Source organism: Lethenteron reissneri, chromosome 12 (genome assembly GCF_015708825.2).
Source record: "Lethenteron reissneri isolate LAM-NWPU_2019-01 chromosome 12, ASM1570882v1, whole genome shotgun sequence".
Taxonomy (NCBI): Eukaryota; Metazoa; Chordata; class Hyperoartia; order Petromyzontiformes; family Petromyzontidae; genus Lethenteron; species Lethenteron reissneri.
This window is the reverse complement of record NC_083790.1, coordinates 6,262,648-6,272,190: the sequence shown is the minus strand read 5'-3', so window position 1 is coordinate 6,272,190 and position 9,543 is coordinate 6,262,648. Positions and strand designations below refer to the sequence as shown.

General features: G+C 42.1%; 2 protein-coding genes across 6 annotated transcripts in view; one reads left to right on the top strand and one right to left on the bottom strand.

Moving 5' to 3' along the window:
- LOC133341828 (synaptotagmin-2-like) overlaps positions 1 to 9,543 on the bottom strand; it is a 389,152-nt gene that overhangs the window by 310,692 nt on the left and 68,917 nt on the right. The gene's annotated exons all lie outside the window — the stretch shown is intronic.
- LOC133341821 (ras-specific guanine nucleotide-releasing factor RalGPS2-like) overlaps positions 1 to 9,543 on the top strand; it is a 210,483-nt gene that overhangs the window by 153,197 nt on the left and 47,743 nt on the right. The gene's annotated exons all lie outside the window — the stretch shown is intronic.

Sequence of the window (9,543 nt, the reverse complement as noted above, 5' to 3'; positions counted from 1 at the left end):
CTCACTCCCCAACCCCCCAACTCAGCACCCCCCACCACCACCACCTCCTCCTCCCCACCGCGGCGCCCCTCCAACCAAAACGCCGGGCCACGCTGTCCCTCCTCGCGCCGGCAGACCCCCGGCGGTCTCGGAACTCCACGTCAATGTGCAGAGGCGGAACCCGTGATGTCACTCACGCTTGTGCAGAGGAGAAGTGGGGGGGTGAGAGGAGGAGAGAGCAAGGAGTTTGGAGGGGAGGGTGGGAGGGCACTGGGAGTGGAGCTGCTTTGTGGGCCTTCTGTTTATCACCCGTGTGGGCTAATCCAAACTTGGAGCTTCGCCAAATCGTGCAGTGACCCTAAACGTGGGCTGGGGCACAGGTATAAATTAGTGCTGGACATGCTGCACAATTGTATGTGTGTATGTTGAACTTCTTTTGCACCATACGTGTGGATAAGCGCGCTAATCGGTGGTGCAGGGGAAGGACAGCAAGTTAAACACAAAGAGTTATTCTAAAGAAATTAGTTTTTAATCTATATTTTTAAAAGTGCATAGCTTGAGCAAGTATTTTAAGTGGAACATGCTCAGCAGGCATCCCCATTACGGAACAAGAGCATTTTCTCTTAATTAGGGGTTCCGCAGGATGCTCAACAAAACTTGGCTGGCACTGTTTCCTCTTTTTATGGGTAGCAATATTAAATTATTTACTGTATTACAACGTAGCACATGTTAATTTTAAATTCCTCCTTTCCTTAGCAATGTAGACATTGATATTGATGCATTAAAAAAAGATTTCAACCTCGTGTCCCAAACATTTTGTGCAAGATTACATTTCAACGCACGAGAATGTGAAAGTACACATTATTGGGCGTGGGCCCTCCAGCATCTTTCAGTGCTTGAAATATTAACATCTCGTCACCGCGACGGTGGCGAGATGTTAACTGCCTCGCCTGGTAAACAGGAGGTCATGAGTTCGATCCCCGACACTGACGTCTGTATATTTGGAGTTTGCAGGTTCTCCCCGTGGTCGTGTGGATTTTTCTCCGGGTCCTCCGGTTTTTCCCTCCACATTTATAAACATGGGTTTAGAGTATTTGTCTGCTATAAATGTCCACGTGACAAGCCACTTCGTTGAGCTATCATTTGTGGCTAGGTCGCTTCTGAAAAAGCTATTTAGTTGAGTAAAATGAGCATAGTTTAGTTTCTAAGTGCCAGGAAGATGTATTTTTTCTGGTGGGCACATCCACTGTTGTTTGCCCTCTGTGGAAACATCGTGGAAAAGGAATAGCAACCGATCTGAAAAATACCGATTTACACGTTCTGTGCAGTGCTGGCACGGCATACTCTCCGATATCGGCCAATTTTGCCCGCTGATATTTTACCGTTTAAAGAGCCAAGACTTTTCTTTCGCAATGTATATGAACAGCCGAGATTAAAAATGCGAACATTTGCTTCCAGTTAAAAATAAAAGGGAGAGAGTCAATCGCTCCCATACTGCAGAATTCCCCGACCGACTCGCTGACCTCCGAGGTTCAGGCTCAAGGAAACTCTCCTGGCAACATTGAGTAATGTCTAAAGTTATTAAAGGAAGAAGAACAGCCCGGTTGGAAAAAAAAAAGAAACATTCTTCCAAGCGCCGTAACAAATTGCACTTATTTAGCAAAATTTGCACATGTATGAATAGCCGTACTCTAAATAGTCACCCACGATCGTGAAAGACACACAAAAAAAAACCGGTGTTGTTCGTGCACATGTATACGCATATAATGGGGAGCTGTAGCCTTGAGGTTAGCACATTGAGCTCCACTGCATGAGATACCCAGTCATGGCTAACATCATTGGTATATATCAGAACTGGTTCTAGCCCTTCCCTAGGTTGATTCAGCCTCAAATGAGTACCTTGGATAAAGGCAGCCAGGTGTGGTTTGGCCACCCATCCCCTTTGTGTGCCATGCAGGCCGGCCTCCTCAATAGGTGCTCGCCAATAGGCTGTTAAGGATATACACTGGATCTCTGGCTCGTCTGTCTTATGCATTTTACGTACAGCGTATGCCATATTTGACAGAGTGTGCATTTCTGCTTGTGTTGGTGGACACACCTTGCGACGCCGCGGCTGCGTAATGAAGTAACAGATCGCTCGCGCTTCTGTGTGGCACACGAGGGTTTTTTATGCACCCCTGCTGCGCGCTGTGGCCTCGGTGAGAATTTCTCCACCCGGGCCAACTGGCACAACAGAAGGGGGGCTTCTCTCTGCCCAGGCCGGGTTGCCTTTGTGCAATTTTTTTCCCAGAGAGTTTGAAGCAAATAAAAAAAAACACTGCCTTCTGGTTGGGGCAATGGCATTTCTGTACGGGGCATGCCAGGTGGCATTTTCTGTTGTTTCATTGGTTGTTTGCATGACAGGGGCCTCTGGGTAAACACACGGGACTGGCGAGCAGCTCTGTGGCAAGTAGTACTTGGCGTATTTTTTGTTGGATCAAACTTTTTCCGATTCCATTTACTACTGCATGTGCGCGCATATGAATTGCAAAAGATTTATACATAAATAGACTTGCAACAAAAAGCAAATAGCCACTTAGGACATTTTCACCATGAAAATCTCAAGTCTGCATATGCTTGTCCAACTGTAATTTGTTTTCATTCAGCACAACTGAACCAAAATAAACACGGAATTTTTCCTGCTTGACGTAACCATTCGCGATTATTTTTCTTTATTTCCTGCCGTGGCTGCTGCCTTTTTAAAATGCGACATCTCATCCAAATATACTTTACGATGTGGAAAGTTGAAATGTGGTCATTTTTAAACAATGAAAGGTGTCTGGGGGGAAGGGACAATACTTAAGGGGCTCTATTACTTCTAAGAATGGAACATTGTGTTCCGAAACACAAGGGTGGAGGTGAGGAAGAGCCAACAGCTGTATGCATAGCTGAGCATTCCCAAAGCAATAGGCCCATGTGATATGTATAAGTACATATACTACAATTGAACATCAATGGGTATTAAAGTGGAAAGACCCTCCACAAGGAAGAAACATCAGAGTGCTAATTAGAAGCTGCTTGCACATCACCCCCCCCGATGGACTTTGTTGATGACAGCCAGATTGACTTTGTTGTTCACTGTGAACACAGCTGATTGAATAGCAATTAGGGTGGAGAGTGAAGTTATTCTGTGTTGAAGCATTGAATGTGGACACGTTGAGATGAATGAACAATGCAATGCAAAAGTCAATTATGACTTACTTCCACTTGTAGTTCGTAAAATGATACGTAGACATGCGCAATGCATGTACCGCAGTACAGTGATTTGCTTGAACGATGGTGCATAATACATGCATAATAAATGCTGTCAAAATACTCCAGTGTATTGTTTCATTGGAACTATTATCATTTGGGTTGTTCATTAGCAGTTGTGTCGATTTTGGCTGGTAGTAACTTTCTCAATCAGATTGTTTTATAGAAACAAAATAAGTTTATTTTTATTTCGTCAATGAGCTTTTTCCTTGCCTTCCAAACTTAAAAGAATGGAGTTGTATAACGTCATGTTGGGCATGCCTCTTCTCTTAGTCACCTCCCATAGAAAAAAAAACATTTGGTGTCTCGTGTGAGTTATGTATTGTTTCAAGTATATTACATGGACTAATAAAGTATTGTGTTTAGCCTAAGGTGCAGCACACGCAACACGACTTACATTTGTTAAAATTAATTAACGAATCTCCACATTCATCATCAACATTGCCTGATGGCAGAAACAAAAATCATGACAAGCTGACATTGCAGGCAAAGGCCCATCATTCAGAGCAGAAGGGAGCGGGGGGGGGGGGGTGACTAAACACAGTTGTACTGTACGCTGTGGTGCCCTGCGAAAGTTGAGACGTTTTAAGAGAGTTGAAAAATGCATTTTCGCATTGACATATAAGCACTTTTGTCCCGACAAACATTGAGCACCTGGTTAAGCCGCTAACTGGTGTATATTATTAATAATAAATTAACAAATAGAACTAAATAACGCATCGTGGGAAAGTAGATAATATCAACTAAGGTGTACAGGCAACTCATTGTCCACTAATGTTAAACCTGTGCACTGTATCTTAGTAAAACACTTAATTTGTCAACTTTCTTATATTTCCCAGTTTTTGCAGGGCCCCACAGTATAAGGTGCACTCTCCAAAGTTAAGTCCATCAGCCGATGCCCTCTGCTCTGAGAGCATTATATAAAATGTACACCTAGTATTATTATTCTTATATATGTCCTGTTGTTAGGCAATGTTAATGATGAATGTGGTGACATTTGTTTTGATTCGTGCATGTGCACCACTGCCAACGAAATCCCCCCCATGCATTGTCTAGACCTGTGTTGGTTGCATATCTGTCAACCCATGCGGTTTACCCGTATTCTTGTACAGGAAAAATGAGTTTTCAGGTCCATACGGTGTACAGCCGTTTCAATACGGGGAGAAAAATGTGTTTGTCTATTTGTATTTTTCCCTTGCGATGGGGTTGACAGGTATGGTTTGAATATGGAAACTTTTTTGTCTGTTTATGTTTCTCGCTTGTGATGGGACTTTGTAGGATGAACGTTGAGATTTATAAGGGCACGGGGCGATCAATAAGGTCTGGTCTGCAATAAGGTAGGGCGCTGATAAGCGTTTGACAGCTATGCGGTTGTCGAAAGCAAATCCAGATCGGATACTGGAGGTGGAAGCGCGGACCTCTAATGTCCTCTGCTTGTGACTGTGTCGCTTCTTGGCCCAACGTTCTAAGGCAAAACGTGCAGAGGCAAGACTCACAACATTGTGAAGAAATAATGAAGCCTCGTTGTACTTTATTTAGCTTCGTTACTAGTTAACCTCTATCGTTTTATGCAATTCTACAATGCTGCACGTGCATAATTAACTTTAGCAAAAAAAAAAGGCGTCTCGTCACCGTGATATTTTTTTTACCGGCATGTCGCGGGATGCTGCTATGGTGTCATGGTTAACAAGCTGAACTCGTAATCTCAATATTGCTGGTTGATTCTCTTTTTTTGCGCAGCAATTGAAACTACGGGCAGGTTTCTTCAACACCGTACCGTCATACAGCAGTACAAATGTGTACACCAGAATGAATTGGTTGGTTGCGTGTGGTGAGATAAAGTGTGGGTTACTCCCATCTCTTCTAATGACTGTGGCCAGTGTGGAAGAGTAGGCCAAATACCCTCGAGAGGAAAGTCTCTTGTGCTCGTTATCGTAGAAATTATTCCACCAGCAGTGATGTGGGCAAGAAATTGCAGTACTGCGCCTTTACATCTTTCCCTTTGATGTCAGTGGATTGCATTATATATGGTCTTAATAATACATTATAGTAGGCACCGCTTGGTAAAGATTAAGACAGAAAATATCTGCTGCGCCATTCTTGCCCCAGATGTCCTGGTTTAGGGGACTTATCAAGATCACTTTGGGTGGTAAAATAGCGTGAGAAGGGGGTACAATGAATGGGAGAATACATGTGAAACTATTGGCTTGCATCAGATCAACATTGCTATATAATTCCTGTAAAATTATAATCGGGAGCGGTTCGTAAAGGTTGCAGCTTTGTTTCAAGTAGATGCCACTTGCGAGGATGTCCATACTTTGAATGGAACTTAGAACGGCAGTGCAGCGTTGCGATAGAGCCGTCACGTGCTTGTCTGCAGGCTGTGTACTGGACGTTGATCTTGGTGCGTGAGATTTGTTTCAAGTCCATTGTCAAGGATGTACGTATTAAAAAAAGAATACGTTTACAATTGGGCATTGTGGAGAAGTTCTCAATGAATAGTTATTCAGTCTCTTTAACCCCCCTTGAAGTTGCCCATCTGTTGTTTTGGTCTCTCGTTTCCCCGATTACCTGCCCCACTCGTCCTTTCTTATCCTTTCCATTTTATCCTCAAAACATAAATCCAGTACTTCATTTGTCTCAGTTGAACTCTAAAAACAAGCCGTGTCAAAGACGCTTATCTTGCAGTGATTTCCTCATGAAGGCAGACATCAAAGTCTGCCTTTAAAGATAATGGGACATTCAACATTTTTTCTCTATATATTATACATTCAGCAGTTGTGCACAAACTCAATCGCTTATACTATATTTCCCACTGTCAATACCGCAGTAACAAGAGTGTTTAAGTTTAAATATATATTTTGTTGTAATAACTCTCAATGTTGCTCTCAATGCTTTCAATGATCAGCAAATAAAAACATATGAACCCACTTTTTTTCCCCCCCCAAAGCATAATGGACATGTCTAATACTTCAAAAGGCCTTTCGAGACGCTTATCTTGACTTTCCATTGTAAATACAGGTACTGGCGTGGAGTGAAAAAACAGACCCCATCACGCATGCTTGTATAGCACACGTCATGCAATATTGTATGTCATTTAAAAAGAAAAATGTAGAGTTACACTGCTTGGGATAGAACACGCAGACTATCAAATATAAACATCTGCGATCACTTTGGTTTTTATGAACAAATAAAACATGCCGTCATAAAATTCTTGCTTATAACGTAAGCGATCATCTGTCGGTGATAGGACCCGCCGTTGTGTGTGTGTGAATTCCATGTGGTCACCAATGCTTGCGTGCACTTGGAGATTGTTTTCTTCCAGACAGACCTGCTCGTGGCCGTAACGACAATATTTAATGTGAACACTAACAAAGATACATGCCCCCCAAAAAAGATTTCGGTCTGTTTTGGATTGATTTTACAAAAAATGGTGGCGGTAATGTTGTCGTGTTTTTTTATTTATTTACCACCATTAAAGAACTTAACAAAGAAGGCTACGATGTCGGGGCTAAAGATAAATACCGGATGAGCAAAATAAAGTCACGTTCCACAAGTACATTGAACAAAAAAATAAGCGATTGTTTGGAGGAATACAACTGAGAAGACGCTTCAGATTACTTATATCTAGGGAAAATAATCCAAGGCGCATTCGGATCGATATTATATTATTGGCAATCCTAATGATAGTGATCGATAGCAGGATGTGGAGTGGTTTGGGAAATGTAACTTCGGTCAGGGAAAAGCCTGAAGAAAGACGGGTTTTAATCGTTGCATGTAATTCGCTGTGACAAATTAATCGGAAACGTGGACTGTATAAAGGTGACAGAATGTGGTACAAAAAATAAAAAATACACGACAAACAAAACGTGTGGAGGACTCCATGTCAGGAATCGCACTGAAAGACCGAAAGAGTAAATCATAGTTCAGATGACAAACGCAAATTATAGTTGCATCATGTCGATGGTTATTTAAAAAAAAAGTCAGCTTGGGCAGGAAATGTCACGAATGGACATAACAAAGACATAGGGAGGTCTGTGTCTAGCAGTGGATAGACCACAGCTGATGGTAATGGTAACGGGTGATTCAGGTAACTTTTGATGGCAACCCAAGGAATACCATTTCGACGTCGTGAGAACTTGAGCAGACCGAACGAGGCTACTCTGATCCATTGTTTTGTCTACAGATGCTGTAAGCTGATAGCTGCCAGACCTACACGGAACCTTTTTCATAGGTTGAAGAGAGTTTTTAAAATGTAAGCGTATTCAGTATGTTCATATGTCACTGTTCCTGGGAAGTGTTTGCTCGAAATTAGAATGTTAATTTACGTAGAATATATTTTTGTTATTATCAAGAATGAACACATTTTTTTTCCCATTTCAAGGAAAACAAATCGTTTGCATGTTCGTCATTAGCCACTATTTATTCACTGCTAGATGATGCACTCCTCATGTCATCGCCATCCTTCATGGTCCTGCGGATACCACAATCCATCTTGCTCCTGTGTTTGAGCTGATCTCAAGCCCATTTACTATTCTTAACAGTTAACAAAATGCATTTGAAGTTTTGTTTCTGAATTTTCTTGATGTGTTTAAAACACTGAAATATATATACAATATATGATTATTACTTTTTAATTAAAATAATAAAAAAACATTAACTAATTTAACATTCCTCATTCAAAAAATATTGCATCACGAGTAACAATATAACATTAATCGTAGTAATGTGCACTGATAAGGAACCTCTCGCAAAAAGTTTCTAGGTGCCGTGCATTAAAAGAAGAAAAAGTACGGAAAGATTCGGTTGGCAGAATAAAGTGCCAAAGAGGAACAAAACTAAATTTTTTAGGATGAGTTTTTAGTCAGGACTTAAAGATATGAACGCCGCTTTCTGAGAGCCTGGTCTCAAGAACAAAGTTCAAAGTTAATTTATTAGGTATAGCCCTGTGAGCCATTCGGCTCTTGAATCGGGTGCAACCGCAACAAACAAAAAACAAAAACATGAACAAGAAAACATCTTAAAGTGATTATGTGCAAACAGAAAATCCAAGAAAAGACAGCAAAATATTGCAGAAAAATCACCGTACACCAACCCTGTGCAAATATCCCAGTGGGATGCAAGTCAAACAACAACAACCACAAGACAACTTAGATTAAGGCCATCAGTCTAACTCTGTACTACAACAAACAAACATGGCCAAACCAAAAAACTTTTCGAAAATCACCAAAATAAAGCCATAAAAGCAATGGAACCATGAAACAAAAAAACCAAGATAGAGGTTTACAAGGACCATATATTTTTTTCTGGTCTTATAACTGCAGCATTTATCATAACAACTTTGAAATGACTTGGCAGTTGATGGGAAGTCACCAAAATTGGTCTGCGACCACAGCTTTTATAAAATAAGCATGAATGTCAGCTGAAGCCACATGTTGGAAGAAAACACTGACGTGTTTTGTTTTGAAGTTGGACACCTTTCAAATATAATTCAGCAGGAATGTTGGAAAATACTTCGTATAGATAGCATAACATTTCTAAAGGAAAATGTGGAGTTTTCTTTGTAGGATGAAAAGCAAACGATATATTTACATTGAATGGTCAAATGTATGAGTTCATAGTAATCATCATGAGCATCATTAGCCATGATATATCCACTGTTGGATGAAGCCTCCCTAGAACACCCAGATGCTGCAACACCGGCTGACATTATTGCTCCATCTCTGTGGTGGAAGTCCTCTAGAATGTCATCCCGCCATTGGCTGCCACTCCGTCATTAGACTTGGACCATCAGCCGTCATCCCAGAGGTCGCAACCGAGTACCCGATACCCGTACCCTACCCGATACCCGGGTACCCGTTTGCGACCCTGGTGCTGCCGGGTACGGGTAGGCCGTGAGTCACTGGTGAGTAACCGTTTGTCACTCATTTCCCAACGTCTTGTCTCTTCTCACAATTCAAGTTCCTAGAATCAACCCACCCACGCCTGCAACATGGCTTCATCCCAGAGGTCGCAATTGGGTACCCGTACCCTACCCGATACCCGGCCGGGTACGGGTAGCCGGGTATCGGGTAGGGTACGGGTACCCGATTGCGACGCTGGTGCGGCCGGGTACGGTTAAGGAATCAAAACCCGTTTGCGACCTCTGCGTCATCCCCTGTAGCGATGTATCCTGGCCCGAGCCAACTGTTCTTAAGTCAATACAAAAAAAGCATCGGTTCAGTCATGATTTCAAGCCATTCTCCAAGTATACAGATACAAATGTGTGTCCAG